Consider the following 16,514-nt stretch of genomic DNA (forward strand, 5'->3'; position numbering starts at 1 on the left):
CATATTTAAAGTAATAAAAACAATTGTAGTCAAATACATCTTCATTATCACATCTATTATACTCCTGTTTATAGATTGCCTATTAAACAAACTCCCAATATCACATTTACATTATGCAGTAACTAATTCCAGTCTACATAAGGATAATATACAATCTGCTTTTCTCTCTTGGGCAATTTTTTGAGCACATCTGCTGGCTCAAAATGGCTTTGTTTACAGAAATCTTTTTCAAAATTTCCGTCTGTCATTCCTGTGGGACATTCTTCAAGATTGTCTGATGAAGCGAGCGGGGTGGATCTTAACAAATGGGCCAATTATGTTGTTTTTTAACTTAAAAATAAAACTGACAGTTTATCCCAAGAATGAGTCTACCTCTTGACACGACATGAGCAAGTTGTGCCATTGGACCTATACAACTCTATACTTTTACCCCACATTTCACTTAATCAAATAACCTGCATAATTGGCAGATGAGCCAATGGCAGTTAAGCATGAGTTACACAGAGACCTGAACAGAGACATCTTTAGGATTGTGTGCCATAGAGAAAGCATTAGATATTTTTGGTTTAATGGTGTTGGATTAAAACGGGTAAAAATTTGTGCCTGAGGTATTTTTAATACTAATCCAGGTAATAATACAGGTATCCTGATAGGATGGGCAATAGAATTTATTTGAAATGTAGGCCTAAAGAAGATGAATAGTATACTTCTGTTTTGGGAAAGTTGTTTTCCTTTACGCTGATAAAGACATTTATAATTGTTTAAACGGAGTAGTTACGTAGTAGCAGCTTTTGCCACTGTACGTTATGGTTGACTAATGATAGCTAGCTCATGCTAACATTAATTGTTGTTAGCCACTTGCATGGTGAGTTCAATTTAAATTACTTGAAATTTATGGTGCGCTACATAAACAGTCTTGTTAGATATTTTTAACTGCTTTGAACACTTCTCCTGCTTGCATTGTGATCTGTAAACATTCACTTCTAAAATAATCTTGTTATCCATCATAATATTTTTTAAAATATTTTATTTATCCCACTAGGGCATATTTAAGTCCCACTTGAATGCTCCGTTTCGACTACTCGTCTTTCTATGACCAAAATGTATCAAAAACCACTTGGAACCTGATTTTCACACTGAAAGTCATCACAGTAATAGGTAGCAACTTTGTTTGTCCGAATTAGCAACAGTTACTATGGGGGGCAGGGCTTATCGATAGGTCAATAGAGACAACCTGTATAGAGTGTGTGTATTAATGTCACTTTCTCACATGAACTCGCTCCCTTGAGTGGCTAAATATGTTTTTGTAAAAGTGTCTGGTTGTAATATCTGCAGCTGCAAAAACACCAGTATAACAGTTTAACAGTATAATTTAAATTTAGTTGGACTTGACAGTTGAGGAACCCATAATGATAGTAACCTCAGGCAAAGTTTTTTTTTGTTTGTTTGTTTTTTTATTTGTGTTTTCATTTGCATGTCAAATTTAAAATCAACTGAAGTTGAGATACAAAAACTGAAACTATCAGCAATGTTTTAATAAGCCTCAGGAACAACTTCTAGATGCAACTACTGTAAATTACTATTGTAAATAAGTACTTGCTAAGTTGTGCCTATATCATTTGCATTTTTGAATGTTTGTCAATATAATCTACAACATAGAGTGGTGTGAAGAAGTGTTTGCTCCATGCTTTAGCATTTTTGTCACACTTTAATGTTTTAGATCACTAAACAAACTAAAATATTAGTCAAAGATACCACAAGTAAACACGTGGTGCAGTTTTCAAATTATGGTTTTTATTATTAAGAGAAAACAAAATCCCAAACAACATAGCTCTTTGTGAAAACGTGTTTGAGATGCTGTGGCATGACCTTACCCCCTGTGGTCGACAAATGCACATAATCCATAAAAGTAGCTTAAAAGACTTATTTTTATCATATTGATTAAGCAAACACAGATTTGAAAACTGTAAAGGGTCTATTTTTATTTGTGTATATATTTACATCAAAACAATATATGTATCCGTCAGGCTAGCTCTCTTGTCTCTTGTTGCCTCAGTGTTGGCTATCAGCTGAAGACAGTGCTGTGATTGGTTTTTCAGTAATGAATTACAAGTGTAGTGAAGTGACGTAAGTGGTAAACAATTTAAGCCAAAAATTGACAAAGAGACCAGCAATAATTATGCTACATTTCTCAAATATTTGCAGATATGAATTATTAGATTATATAGATATATTTGCCCAAGCAAATCTCTCTGTGGCGAGTGACATGTACGATGAAAATGCAACAAAATGCTACTTGCCTGTGCACATCGGCAATACTTGCCTTTGCACATCGGAAGTTTAATTTCCCTTTGAGGAAAAAGAAAACAGCCTACTGGCTTCTGTGGATTTGACAAGTTCATGTGCAGCTTTTTTGTCTAGATGCGATCCAATGCAAGGTGACAACACAATTTGGATTTCATTGGTGGTAATTTTTTGGCGTCCCCTTGGTGTGGGTGAGCTCTAGGGCTGCAAATATATTCTAACATGAGGTGGACGCTGACAACAGGGGTGAGGATCCAAACATTGGTTTATTAGCAGGATGGTCAGGCAAGCAAGTCAACACAGAAGCAAACATATGCAGTATATGGGCAATCCAAAGTGTTGGTTAGTAAACAGGCAGGTGGTCAAAAGGCAGGCAGTAACCAGGAATAAACAAACACAACAAAGCAAGGTTAAAAAACAGAGGCAAGGCATGAAAAACTTGTAGTTGTACAAGACTCAGCAACAATGTGTTAGTATGTGCTGTTTTAACAGTCTTTGACCATCCTCCTGCAGTGTGTTTGCAGTCGGTCATGATCAGGAACCGGTTGTGTGTATGGTGCATGACTGGATCCTGTAGTCCATAATTGGTGGATTTGTAGTCAGTTAGCGATTTGCAGCAGCTAGATCACTGATTCTCATAGCAGAGTCCCCCTCTAGGAGTGGCTTCCATACGCTCTAAATACAGACCAGGAGGGAGGTAGAGCAGAAGCAAAACAATGGGAGGGACAGAGGGCCAGGACCATGCAGGGGAGGTGTACCTGGAGCACTGAGCTGCGGAGGGCCTGGAGCATGGAGCTGTGAAGGGCCAATAGCATGGAGCTGCAGAGGGCCTGGAGCCTAGAGCTGCGGAGGGTCTGAAGCATGGAGCTGCAGAGGGCCTCGAGCGTGAAGATGCCGTGGGCTTGGAGCGTGGAGCTGCAGTAGATGTGGGGGCTCAGGTTCAGCAGGCACTGAAAGTTCATTCAACCTCAGTGGGTCAGGAGGCTTTGGTTTAGAGGGCATTGGCAGTTCATTATACCCCAGAGGATCAGGAAGCTTACTGTAGGTTTAGGAGGCACTGGCATTTCATTCAACCCCAGTGGGTTAGGAGGCTTGGGTTCAGGAGACACTGGCAGTTCATTCCACCCCTGTGGGTCAGGAGGCTTTGGCAGCTCTGGGAGGTCACACATCTGGCACCCCTTGCCATTCATGGAATTCGGGAGGATTTGGCACCTCAGGCCGTTCGGGGAATTCAGAGGGATCTGGCGCCCTTGGTCATTCAGGGAATTCAGGAGGATCTGGTGCATTCAATATGGCAGCTCTGGCACTAATGCAGGATCTGGCAGCTCTGGCATGGACAGAGGATCTGGCAGCTCTGGCAGTAAAAGCTCTGGTGGTGACAGCAGCAGCTCTGGCAACTCAGGTGGTGGTGGCCATTCTGGTGGCTCAGGTGATGGCATTTCAGAAACTGGAACAGAAACGATGGCAGGAACAGACTTGGAACAGGAAGCCATCATGGAGTGGTGACAGATTGGCAGGTACCATTATGTGAGCTGGAGGGCTGGAGGCAGCCATTTTGTAAGCTAGTGGACTTGAGGTGGCCATCTTGTTACTGGGTTGAGCAGCAAACCCTATCACCAGTAGGTCTTGCGGTCTATCGCCCCGGCCCCCTAAAAAAAAAAAAAACATTTAGGGGTTTCCTCCTTCACCTTGTCAACAGTGAAGTGGGGGCCCACTTAGTCGCAATGCGAGATCAACATAACACTAACGTCCAATAAGGTTCATGCAATAGCATGTATGAGTACAGTGGCTCAGAATGTCCTCCACGGAAGAAACTCATTAGGCATAACTCACTCATAGATGACTGATGTACCAAATCAATAAAGTCTTTCACGTAGTCCTCAATGGACCAGGCTTCCTGACGCAGATGGAAATTTATGATACGTTTGTTTGCAGAATGGTCAGGCAAGCAACAGTCAACACAAGAGCAAACAGATGTATACGGGCAATCCAGAGTTGTGGTCAAAAGGCAGGCAGCATACAGAAATAAACAAATAAAACAAGCAAGGTTCAAAAACACGGAAGGCAAGGAAAACGCGTCGTAATGTTCACCCTTTAACATCACAGTTTAACAAGACCCAGCAACAATGTGTGTTTGTGCTGTTTTTGAAGTCCATGTAATCAGTCTATGACAATCCTCCGGCTGTGTGTATGCAATCAGTCATGATCAAGAACTAGTTTTGTGTGTGTGGTGCATGACTGTAGTCTATAGCAGATTTGTAGTCTGTTAACAATCTGCAGCCGATAAATCACTGATAATCATAACATATATAACAAAATAATACATAAAAGACTTTGAAATATTATTTTGATTTAAAGTAGGCCTAATTTTTCTTGTGATCAAAGCTTTCATCATCACTTTAATAACTTAGAATCATTCTGAATTAATTATAATGCTAGATTAATGCCCAATGAACACTTTTAATTGCAACAGAGTTAAAATAAATGTGTAATCCCACATGGCCAATCATGCAGCTAGTTATGTGGACCTTTGTCTTCCCTGGTGTAAATTACTGCATTAGTAATAATAGTTTGCGCTATCACATTTCAATGTAGGCTGCAGTAGCCCCTAGTAGCCACATTTCCACTGTCAGGCCAGTGCGAGCCAGGGCTTTTATCGGGCCGGGCCGGGCCAATCGCCCGGGAGATTGAGCAGTGAGGCCGAAATCATGTCGCGTTTCCACTGTCAGGCTGATAGCTTGCAGCGCGTCACGCAACGTCCTCCGAATCAAAACGTCACGCAACCCGCCCACTTCAGTGAGAATCAGGCACATAAAGCACACCATCGCATAATCACGAGAGCAATAAAATGAAGACAACCGAAACAAACAAATGACATGTTACAGTACAGCATTACATTATATGTCAATATGCACAGGCCTGTGTGTTTCCATTTATTATATTTGTTCACTCACCGAGTGACTGTTGGCATTGTGCATCGACTGTTAGGTCTCCACTAACGGAGGGACCCAGCGCAGTGAGTGCACCGATCCATAATATAAAATTACAGAAATTATCTGGTAATAACTCGGTATGAAATGTATTTTATAACATCCTTGTTTTGATAGACATCGTGTTAAGTGTTTCAGCACATAAGAGCAAGTAGACTAATAAAATATAGCCATATCTGTTGCGCTTATATCTGATATTTTTAATTCTTTAAATTATTTCAATATAGCTCAGGCTATTTTATTGAGGTGTGACACTATTTTTTGAGCCTCCAAAAGTGGACACGTTTGTAAAAGTTTTATGTATTTCTGTTGTATTCATATTTTGTATTATCTCCAAAATAAATTAAAAAAGAAAAAAGCTGGTCGAGTCATCAACAGAGCTGTCAAGCGAGCGCTCTTTCGCCCGGCCTCACACACAAACACACAGGTCTCACAATGCACACGCATCTGGCACAAACGCAAATGCACTTTTTAAAATTGACAAAAACTCTCGACAACCTTTACTGGTTGCTGTGTCTTTAATATGGTGTAAACATTATTATGCACTATTGAATCATCGAGGAGGACGCAGCAAGGAAAAGTCAAATTAAAACTTTTTATGCAACAGCCTTACATTTAAAAGGGAAACATAAGGGCGATTATAAGCAAAAAGACCCCTAGCCTATAAGTTGTTTTTATGGAATAGCCTATCTTAAACTGACCAGCTATACGCTTTCTTTCCCTTATTAATTTATTTGTTTGCCGCATGTACTCGTGTGCAGTCGGAAACTAGTGTAATGACCATATGCCATCTTTAACAGACTCAGGCAAACTCCGCCTGTCCTTTTCACTCTGCCCCGAAGCCCCAGCTTTGCTCTTTGGCCCAAGGTATTCGGCGAGCTGTAAAAGGCCGGCTGCTGGCCCCGAAAAAGCCCCGCTTTGGCACGATCAGGCCCCGGAAGTGACAGTGAAAACGCGACTGGCCTTGGCTCGCCCTGGCTTGCTCACTTTTGGCGCGATTGTGGAAACGGAGCTAGTGATACCCCCTCTCTATTTGCTCCCCTCCAAGGGCTGCAGCACAAGAGTGCCCCCCACCCCATCTACAGAGGGTTTAAGAGCAGTTAATTCAGCAGTTATCTGCCAGTCACTACATTTCTCCAAGCTCCTTTGGAAAATGCAAAGGCCAATCTTGAGAGGCTAGTACCAGAGACATTTCTGGCACAATGGGAACTCCTGCCAAATGTCTTGTAGTGGGTCCTGCTTACTATTAAACTGCCCACCCCAGTTAAATGGGGTGCTTCACATTTTGTTTTTTTTTTAAAGATTTATTTTTGGCCTTTTTGCCTTTATTAAGTGGATAGGACAGTATTTGAGACGGGAAGCGAAGTGGGAGAGAGAGGAGTTAGGATGGGAAATGTCCTCGAGCCGGGATTTAAACTCGGGACTCCCTGAAGTGCTACAGCACCGTATGTCGACTAACTAACCCCTAGGCTATTGCGCCGATGGGTGCTTCACATTTGAGTGAAACCCGAGCAGGCCCTGGCAATAGAACAAGATGAGACTAACTATTGTGCAAGAAAAAATTGTTTCCCTCAAAAATGTGTTCCTCTCAAAATCGAGTCAGGCTTTTACAGCCATTATTTCATAGTTCCAAAGGAACATCTAAGACCATCTGAATGTTGGAGCAGACATCTTGTCGAAGCAAGGGCTGAGGACCAGGAAATGGAGACTCTCCCTGTTGGTGGTGGAGACCATATGGAAGATGTTCAGCAAATGTGTTGCAGTGGATCCTGCTCACTATAAAAATTGCCAACCCTGGTTCAGCGGGGTGCTTCACATTCTAGTGAAACCTGAGGAGGCTCTGGTAATGGAACAAGTAGTAGACTCAATACTGAGCAAGTGGTTCATAGAACATGTACCCAATCTCAAAATTGACTCAGGCTTTTACAGCTGTTACTTCATAGTTCCAAAAGAGGATGGAAGATTACAGCCAATCCTCAATTTAAGACAGCTAAATTGAGTAGTCAAAATAATCAGATTTAAAATATTGACTCTCAGTACAATCAGCCCACATTTTTAATCTGGGGACTGGTTTGTCATAATACACCTTAAGGATGCATACTTCTATGTATCCATTCTTTCATAACACAGGAAGATCCTGAGGTTCGCATTCGGGGGAAAAGTGTCAATTTTGAGTCCTTCCATTTGGTCTAGCACTCTCACACTGGAACTTCACAAAGATTACTGAGGTGGCTCTAGCACCTCTTTGTATGCAGGGAATATGAATCCTCAATTATCTACACGACTGGTTAATATGTTGTTCTTGCTCAAAGTGGTTGTGGCAGAACAGAAAGTGTGCTTGTACCGACGAGGACAACCAATTTCTTAGGTGTATTTTGGGACTCCACAATAATAGGTTAAAGTCTGCCCCCACCTCGGATAGAATTGTTCCTCTTAGCCGAAAGCAGAGTCAAGCCAGTCCAGGCCATCACTGTAAAACAGTTTCAAAGACTGTTAGGGCTAATAGCCGCACCATCCAAATTAGTACCGTTTGGTCTGCTGTACATGAAACCATTAAAGTGGTAGCTCAAAGCCAGGGGGATTTCCCCAGGTGAGAGCCCATTCGTACAATCAAGATCTTACAGCAATGACCTCAAACCTTGGCAGTGTGGAGAAAACACTGAATCCTGTCCCAGGGCCCAGTATTGGGTGCAATTTGTCATTTTGTTGTTCTGACAACTGATGCTTTCTGCACTGGCTGGTGAGCGACCTCCCTGTATCGATACCATAACCTGTGGCACATCAATTGTCATGAGATGATGGCAGTGTTTTTAGGACTAAAAAACTTTCTCCCCAATGTCAGGGGACACCAGGGGCCCTATCATACACCCGGCGCAATGCAATTGTTGTTTGCTGGTTTCAGCTTGGTGCAAGAGTCGTTTTGACGTTTTGCGGCATGCTGTTTAAATTGCAAATGCATTTGCACTCATGTGTGCACCCATAGGTGTTCTGGTCTAAAATAGGAGGCGTGTTTGAGGTCCATTGCTGGCGCATTGCTATTTTGAGAAACTATAATAGTCTTTTTTAGACCATAACAAAGTATCTCTCATTCTCATGCTGTAGATGCTCTGTTTAACTGTTCTCTCTAGTGAAGCGTTCAGTTTTTCCACTTACAAAATCTCCATGTAAATAGCAAATGCACCATGGCGCGACGCAACTGACTCTTAAAGGGAATGGGAAATAAGACTCTGATTGGTTTATTCTCAAAACACACCTATAACTCATTAAGAAAATCTTTTAAAAAAAGTAAAAGTGGATTCTGACACGCCCTTAATGCGTTTGGACTCTGCCCTTTGCGATTTGTTTGTCAGAATGGACAACACATCAGTGGTCTCCTAAAGCAACCATCAGAGAGGTCTCAGGACATGCTCTTTGTGCATATTGGGCCAGCAAATCCTCCTTTGGAGCCAAGGGAAACTGCTTTCTTTTCGAGCAGTATACATCCCAGGCCATCGGAATGTGGGAACAGACAGGGAGCTGAGGCCTGGTGAATGAAGGCTCCACCTGTAGATGGTGGAGAATGGAAAAGATCTGGCAAGCCGACGTAGATCTCTTAAGACAAATCCAGCACCCCTTATGCTTGATGCTGTGGTGCAGATGTGGCTGAGGCTTTGTCTGTATGCCTTTCCCCTGATCACTGTGCTCCTGGGAGTTCTGGAGAGGGTTGGTGAGACGAGATCTGCCTACGGCTATTAGTGCCATACTGGCTGGCCTGAGTACAGTTTTTGGGCCTTGTGTCTGTCCTAGATAGCCTCCTGTGGGAGATCCCAATCAGGATAGATCTTCTATCCCAGGTAGATGGGTAGATTGTGCACCCCGTCTGAATTTTTGGAAACTTGGGGTCTGGTCTCTAAGGGGGCCCACCTTTATGAATGTTGACAGACCATACTTATCTCCAGAGCTCCCGCTATGAGAAGGTTATACACCACAAAGTAGCAATTGTTCCAAAACTTCACTCCAGGTATGGTCAAAGTTTTCCTGTACCCCAGACCAGGGTACATTACCAAGGTCCCCACAAATGCGTCTTGACCAGTGGTGTTGCAGACCTTTCATTCACCTCCATTTGTGATGCCAGACCAGGAATAGCTCATTTTTATGTGCTCTGTGAGGGCCCCTTGACACATACGTCCACAGAGCTGCCCATTTTACACAGATCTACCACTACATGTGGCTTTATTTCATTGACAAATGTCGTGGGCGCAGTATTAAGTTGATATTTCGCATTTATGTAATAGCCTACGTACATGTCAATCTCTGCCCGTGCACAAAACTTCTTGCGCGCCCTCAAATATACACTGCTGAAGTGCAGATTTTCTCACGCTCTCAAATAAATGCTGCTGACGTGTAATTTACTGCGTTTATGTAACGAGTATATCTCCAACATTTATTAGATTTGCTAGGAATATTTATGAATGTCTCCAATAGAACTACAGAGCGACATTAATGCGTCCTGAAGTCAAATGAAACGGCAATAAACTCCAGCAAGATAAAGTCATTGTATGCAGAGCCACAGACCTTTATCTATAAATAAAATATAATTATGGAAACTGTGTTCATCATAACTTAAAGCTACGCCTTGTTTGTTATAATTCACTTACCTTTAAATACGTTTTTGGTGCGATTATAACCCGCTATTTATAAACCGATCGAATGTTTTGAATTAAAAACTGTAATGTAGCCGTGGGGGGATGAATTTTGGTGTGGCGCCCCACCACGGAAGAATGAATGTAGCGGAAATCATGGCTATTGGATATTATTCCTATTGCATGTATTTGGCATGCAGCATAGAGTTCCCTGAGAGGAAACCTCTCAGGTTACTTATGTAACCATGGTTCCCTGAAGGGAACAAGATGCTGTGTAGTGTTGCCATACTCCCTACAAGCCTGCAATGCTGTTAGATGAAAACTGAAGTTGAAGCTGTATATTCAGCACCTGGTATGACGACACGTCATCACATGTCACTGTGATGATGTCACACGTTGCCACATCATGATATGCTGACCCAACAATCAAGATTGGAGAGGTTACACATGTGCTTCAGTCCTTCTATAAATAGTTTCCATTGCATCCACTTGTTACACAGCGTCTTGTTTCCTTCAGGAAACCATGTCTAGGCGCGTAAACTAAGAAGTGTTTGAACAAATATTCTGTGTGTGTTTTATGGAGTTATATTAGTGACTTAAAAATATTAGTTTTTTACTAGCGACACAAATATTTCCTATTAATATTTTTATGTAGTCCAGTTTGTGCTGTTTACAGTGGTACTAGACTTTAGCCACTTGTATATTTATAACCAATTTAAAAAAGCACAAATGTCAGGTGTGACAAAGGAGGTTGTCACTGGCCTGCAGCAGAACTGCTTATAAACTTTTCTTCACACAGATTCATTTAAACACTGTAATCTATCCAAATACAGGGTGAACACTGGAGTTGCTTTGCTGCCGGATTGCATACATTCAGACATACATGCACACATTTCAAGTGAATAATTCTGTCACACCTTCACTCAAACATATTCTCTTACCTGTTGTCCAGTTGTGTTTGTTTGTCTCGTCTCACAGATCTTCTGGGCTCTGCCACAACAGCTACGGATGACAAAAGGGTCCATAAAGCCCAACGCAGTCATTTATGTGCAAGTGTTTACTGCACATGTGCAAAGTGGTCGGTCAGCTGGAGATCCTATGTGGTTTATGTGCAGGGAGGAAAGATTGACCAGGACAATTAAATGAAAAGCGTTTATAAAACTTGAGAACATTGAATACAGTTAATTATGTTGTGGAAATGGGTATAGTGATACAAATGCGGTTTATACAAAAACCTGTATAAACTACTTACAAAAATGTTTATAAAATACTTACCTTCTACTTACTTATTGTGATGGTTTGAGCCATTCCATGCCAGATTCTCTTCTATAAAAGGGGCAGGGTTAGTGCAGTATGGTCTGGTCGTGTAGGAGCAAGGTTGTGGAATTGAGTGAAAAGTTAAATAAATATTATTATTTTATATAAGTGCTAATTGTAAATATCTTGTGAATTTTGTGTTTTGCTTGATTTGTGTGTGTGTGTTTGGGGGGGGGGGGGGGGAGGGTTAGAGGGCTGGGAGTATTCTAATTCACTCTGCACTTTAAATAAAGACACTTTGCAGCACAGTGCTAATACAACTTCGGCATTTTTGAAAAATTTGAGGTTTCTAATCAAAAAGAAAATCTCAAAATCAAGTTTGTAACATCTGGGCATGTTAGAACTTCTCCAGGAACTCTAAACACCCTCAGACGCCAGAGACTTTTAAAGTTGGTTCCTAAAAAGTCTCCAGTGTGGCAGAATTAAAACAATTCTGCTATGATGAGTGGGCAAATATCCTCCAGAGCACTGTAACGGACTCATTATGAGTTTCCAAATCACTTGATTGCAGTTGTTGCTGCTAAGGGTGGTCCAGCCAGATATAATGGCTGTTTCTCAATTCCAAGAACGGACCACCTTATAAAAGAATCAGTAGACAGGCCAGCACTGCCATTTCCGCTTGACGAGCTCATGCCAACAGATCTACCTTCTCTTCCAGTTCAAGTATTTTTGGCAGGCTGCATTGTTCATCGAGAGGTGCCCCGTGGAGCCCCAGAGGTGAATGTAGAAATTCACAGCCAGAGTCACCATGTACTGCTAAATTCAGGAAGTGCTGTCATTTTTAGTTCACAAGTAAATTCTAAGCCCCAGGCTAACCTTAAAATCATCACTCCCAGTAACGTGTTCATGGTGATACTCGCTATGTGCCTAATCACAAGGTGAACATCAGGATGGGACCCGAGTACTGCCCAGTGTAGGTGGGTATTCTAAGACTTACTGGTTCCGCTGCTGTTTAAGACTATAAAGATCGCTGACCCTTGCCTCGCAGCCTGCCAATGCACGTGGATGACGCCATTGACGGAAACACGAAAAGTTGAGGAGGAACATCAACCAGCCTTTTTGATGTTTGACAGTGGGAGAGATGGTGAGTCCCCCTCTTAAAAATACAGTCTTTGATGTGTTCCAACAGTTCATGGAAGGGGGCTCTTTTGTTAAGGAGCAGAAAACGGGCTACTGTCCTAAACACTGCTGGTGACAAGTCAGCCGGATAAAGGACAAAGATGTTCATGTTGCTCCCCAACCTCTCCCACATTTTATAGTGCAAAACGGTCTGCTTTACTATGTCACCCAGTGGTGGGGGGAGGAAAAACCGCTACTGGTAGTCCGCAAGATGAAAAAATGATCCTAGAGTTGGCTTACTCCCATCCGATAGCAAGGCATTTAGGGGCCCAAAACACCATTGAAAAGATTGGAGACTGGTTTCACTAGTGAAGAGGTTCTGCCAGGTGTGCCCAACCTGCCAGCTAACGTAACCCATGAAACCAACCCCCAGTCCACTCATTTCGCTGCCAATCATTAGGGTGCCCTTTGAGGATGGACCTCATGGGGCCATTGCCAAAGTCAGGCAGGGTGCAACACCACATCCTGTTAATTGTGGACTATGCCACTAGATACCCTGAAGCAGTCTCCCTCAAGAAGGTCACCTAAAAAAACCATTGCTAAAGAGCTTTTCCTGCTCCTCAGCTGGGTAAGCATACCTTCTGAGATCCTGACCGGCCAGAGTACTCCATTCATTTCCCAGCTAATGGCTGACCTCTGCCGGCTGCTGAAGACCAAACAGATCCACACCTCCATCTACCACATTGAGACCAATGTCCTCATCAAGCAGTTTAACCTGACCATGAAGCAAATGCCCCAAAGAGTGGCGACTGAATATCACTTCTTCAAGAACGACTGGGATAAGGGATAAGGGAAGTTCTCCAAGCCTAAACAGGATTTAACCCCTTTAAAGCTCATTTTCAGATGCCAACCAAGGGGAGGGGGCTCCTCAACATAGTCAAGAAAGCCTGGGAGCAGCAGCTGGCAGTTTATCACACAGTGATCAAGCATGTGTGGTTGATAACCGGGTCATGCCATTAGTCATGCCATTATAACCATGCTGCCAACCAAGGGAGTTCCAGCCAGGAGATAAGGTGATGGTCTTGGTTCCCAATGCTGCTTGTAAGCTCCTGTCGACATGACAAAGTCCTTGGAATAAATAGTTTGAAGAGAGAGTTGGAACTGTAAATTACTGAGTGAAACAACCTGAAAGAGGAGAAACAGTCAAAACCTACAATGTGAACCTAAAGAGGTGCGTAGGGAACCAGGAAAAGATGACTGCCCTTGCACTCATTGAACACATGGTGGTAGACACCAACCCTAAGCTGTCTGCCACCCAGAAGACAGCGCTGAGACACCTAGTCGGTCAGTTTCAGGAAATGTTCTCAGAGACCCCTGGTCACACCAACCTCCTCCAACACAACAGCTGAATGCCACCTTGAATTATCGTCTGGTAATGGCCCTATCGAGTCCTAGAGGCCCATCGGCAGGCTATAGAGGTGGAAATCCGGAAGATGCTCAAGCTGGGGGTGATTTCATTTAGGAATCCATGGTTCAGCCTGATTGTCCTGATCCATAAGCCAGATAAGACCTCTTTTGCAATGATTACCAGTGCTTCAATTAAGTCTCAGATTTTGACGGCTATCCCATTCCTTGATTAGACACTTTCTTGCAATGCCTGGGAAGGGCTTGGTATATTGCCCCACTCTTCCTTAACAAAGGGTACCGGCAAGTTTCCGTCTCTGAAACTGCAAAACCCAAGCTTTTTCTACTCCCAATGGGCACTGGCAATACCGGGCCCTTCTGTTCAGCCTCCATGAGGTTCTAGCCACCTGTAAGAGATGCATCCACTCGGAGGCATGGGAGGCAGATGAATGCTTCCCACACTGGATTGAGTGCTGTGCTCTATGAGATACAGGGATACAAGAATACCAGGACATTTACATCAGCCAAAAGCTGACTCAGGGTGAGAGAAGCTGTGGTGGAGCATTGGGCAGTCCTGGAGCTGAGGTATTTTCTTCTGGAAAGGAAATTCACAACATACACTGATCTTGCCCCAGTACAATAGATGTTCCAGATTAAGGATACCAATGCTCGAGTCACAAGGTGGTTCTTTGCACTCCAGAATCTTAGCTTTCACCTCAACAGTACCACAAATAACAATGTGGATGGCCTCTCTTGGATATGGGCTGCATATTCAGGTCTGTAAGGGGTCATTCCTCACCCATCCGTTGTTCTATGCTTCTTCGACCAAGACCAAGTCGTTGGGGGAGTAGGGACTTGTTAAGTGAGTTGGGTATTTCATATGGAGATTACCATTACCCTGGCAACACAAAGGAAACACCTAAGGATCATTACTATGGGCCAATCAGTCATGGCTGAAACTAATCAAGCCAACCTATAGAAGAGAGGCTTAGAGACCCTAGAGGCAAGCAATAACTCCATAACACCTGCTTACCTGTTTCTAAACTCTGGAACAACCTTCCTAGCACAATTTGGGAGGCAGACACACTGATGGTTCATCCTCCGCACTTATGCTCAATGCACAGTGAGCTTACACAGACATAGAGGGAGCCTTTCTCCCCCCAGTCCTTTTGCAATTCCGGTAGAGAACACTAGTATGGTCAATCTTTGCCCACAATGCATCATCACCTTGAGGGGTTGGCCAAAATTCCTGTCCAAAACGTGTAGGTTATCTGAGTCTCTCATGGCCAGAGCCTACAATGTTGCTGGCCAGGCCACCTTGCTTACCGCTGCTATGGCCATCTACCAGCACTACTAAGTGTAGGTAATGGCTGAGCTCCAAAACGGTGGTACCTCCTTAGGCACAATAGATAAGCTCTGAACGGTGACCGACTATGCTCTCAGGACCACCAAGTTGGCAGCTTTTGCCCTGTTGAGGACAATGGCCGCATTAGTAGTCCAGCAAAGCAACCTCTGGCTATACCTGGCAAATATGCATGATGTTGACAAGGCTCATTATTTTAAAGTGCCCAAACACCAGGCTAGTCTGTTTAGCAAAACTGTCAGGGGCCAGTCAAGTGTAATGGGACAGGTCATCTACCAGCAGGCTCCGAAAACTGCTCCTTCCCAAGGCCCATCCACTTTATCTGCTCCTTGCCAAGAGGTCCAACTGTGGCTTTAAGACCTGCTTCACCTCCACAGTCTGTTCCACCAGCTAAGCAGCATTTATTTATTATTATTATTATTTATCTCTCTGACACGATGCGTCTTACCAAGAAGCATGCCATGCTTGTGCTATCCTGGCTGAAACTATTTGACAGAAATACAATGGTCACATTAAAACTTTTTTAGAGGCTCCATGGGCATATGACATCCATAGCCATGCTCATGCCGCTTAAATTGCTTCATATTAAACCACTTTTGTGATGGCTGCACAGTTGAGTCCCCAGGCATGGCATGTGGGCACGCACCGAATTGCAATCACCTTGCTTTAATGCCTCACTTTAAGTCCATGGATACACCTTGCCTTTCTATGGGCCAGAGTACCCTTACAACATGTGTCAGGGTATGTTGTCGCCTTAACCATTGCTTCCAACATGGGCAGGGGGGCCTGATCAGGATGGACAGCATGGACGCATATATATGAGTGGTATGCTCTCCCGCCGCATACCTCAGCTCGATCGCCATCTGCTCCTCTAGAGTTACATGAGGCTGAAAATGCAGCGTGCCATTCATATCCTGGATGAGCTTAACCGTGCAGCCAATGCACTCTTACAGCAGCTTACAGGGTGATGAATGGAGTCTCCACCCCGGTGCATTTCAGGATAGCTTATGTCGGCCTGTTTGCTTCCTGTGAAAACATCCATTGCCAGTTGTTTTATTCTCTGACCGAGGTCACTCTTGGCATGAATGCCCTGACTCACAACTGCATCCCAGGCATGTGCGAATATGCATTTCTCTTAGTGAGCCTACTCGCAGAAACAAGGTCAGGGAGGACGAGGAGCAGGTATTGTTAGTTGCACCTCTGTGGCCCAACCAGACCAGGGATATGTGCGCTTATTCTGCTCTGCTTAGAGAGTTCCCTATCAGGCAAACCCTAGAGAGCTCCTGTGATGCCCCCAAAACCCAACTTGGTGGAGGAGCTGGGTGCTTAGCTCAGTAAAATGTCTGGTTTGCTGGCTTTGTCTACCCAAGTGATGGGGATCAGTACCTGCTATGTGTGATCTCGTTGACAATCCACTCTGCGTTGATCAGCCACGGCACAGTTCTCTACTTCTAA

General features: G+C 43.5%; 1 protein-coding gene and 1 long non-coding RNA gene across 6 annotated transcripts in view; one reads left to right on the forward strand and one right to left on the reverse strand.

Annotated features, from left to right (window-relative positions):
* The window catches only part of LOC141380951 (uncharacterized), a 146,866-nt gene that overhangs the window by 31,371 nt on the left and 98,981 nt on the right, over nucleotides 1-16,514 (forward strand). The window lies entirely within an intron of this gene.
* The window catches only part of si:dkey-106n21.1, a 177,293-nt gene continuing 163,331 nt past the window's right edge, over nucleotides 2,553-16,514 (reverse strand). Inside the window, exon 13 of the transcript XR_012400356.1 lies at nucleotides 2,553-3,953. The gene's annotated coding sequence lies outside the window, so the exon portion shown is untranslated. The remainder of the gene's footprint in view (nucleotides 3,954-16,514) is intronic.

The sequence above is a fragment of the Danio rerio genome, chromosome 25 (assembly GCF_049306965.1).
Source record: "Danio rerio strain Tuebingen ecotype United States chromosome 25, GRCz12tu, whole genome shotgun sequence".
Lineage (NCBI taxonomy): Eukaryota > Metazoa > Chordata > Actinopteri > Cypriniformes > Danionidae > Danio > Danio rerio.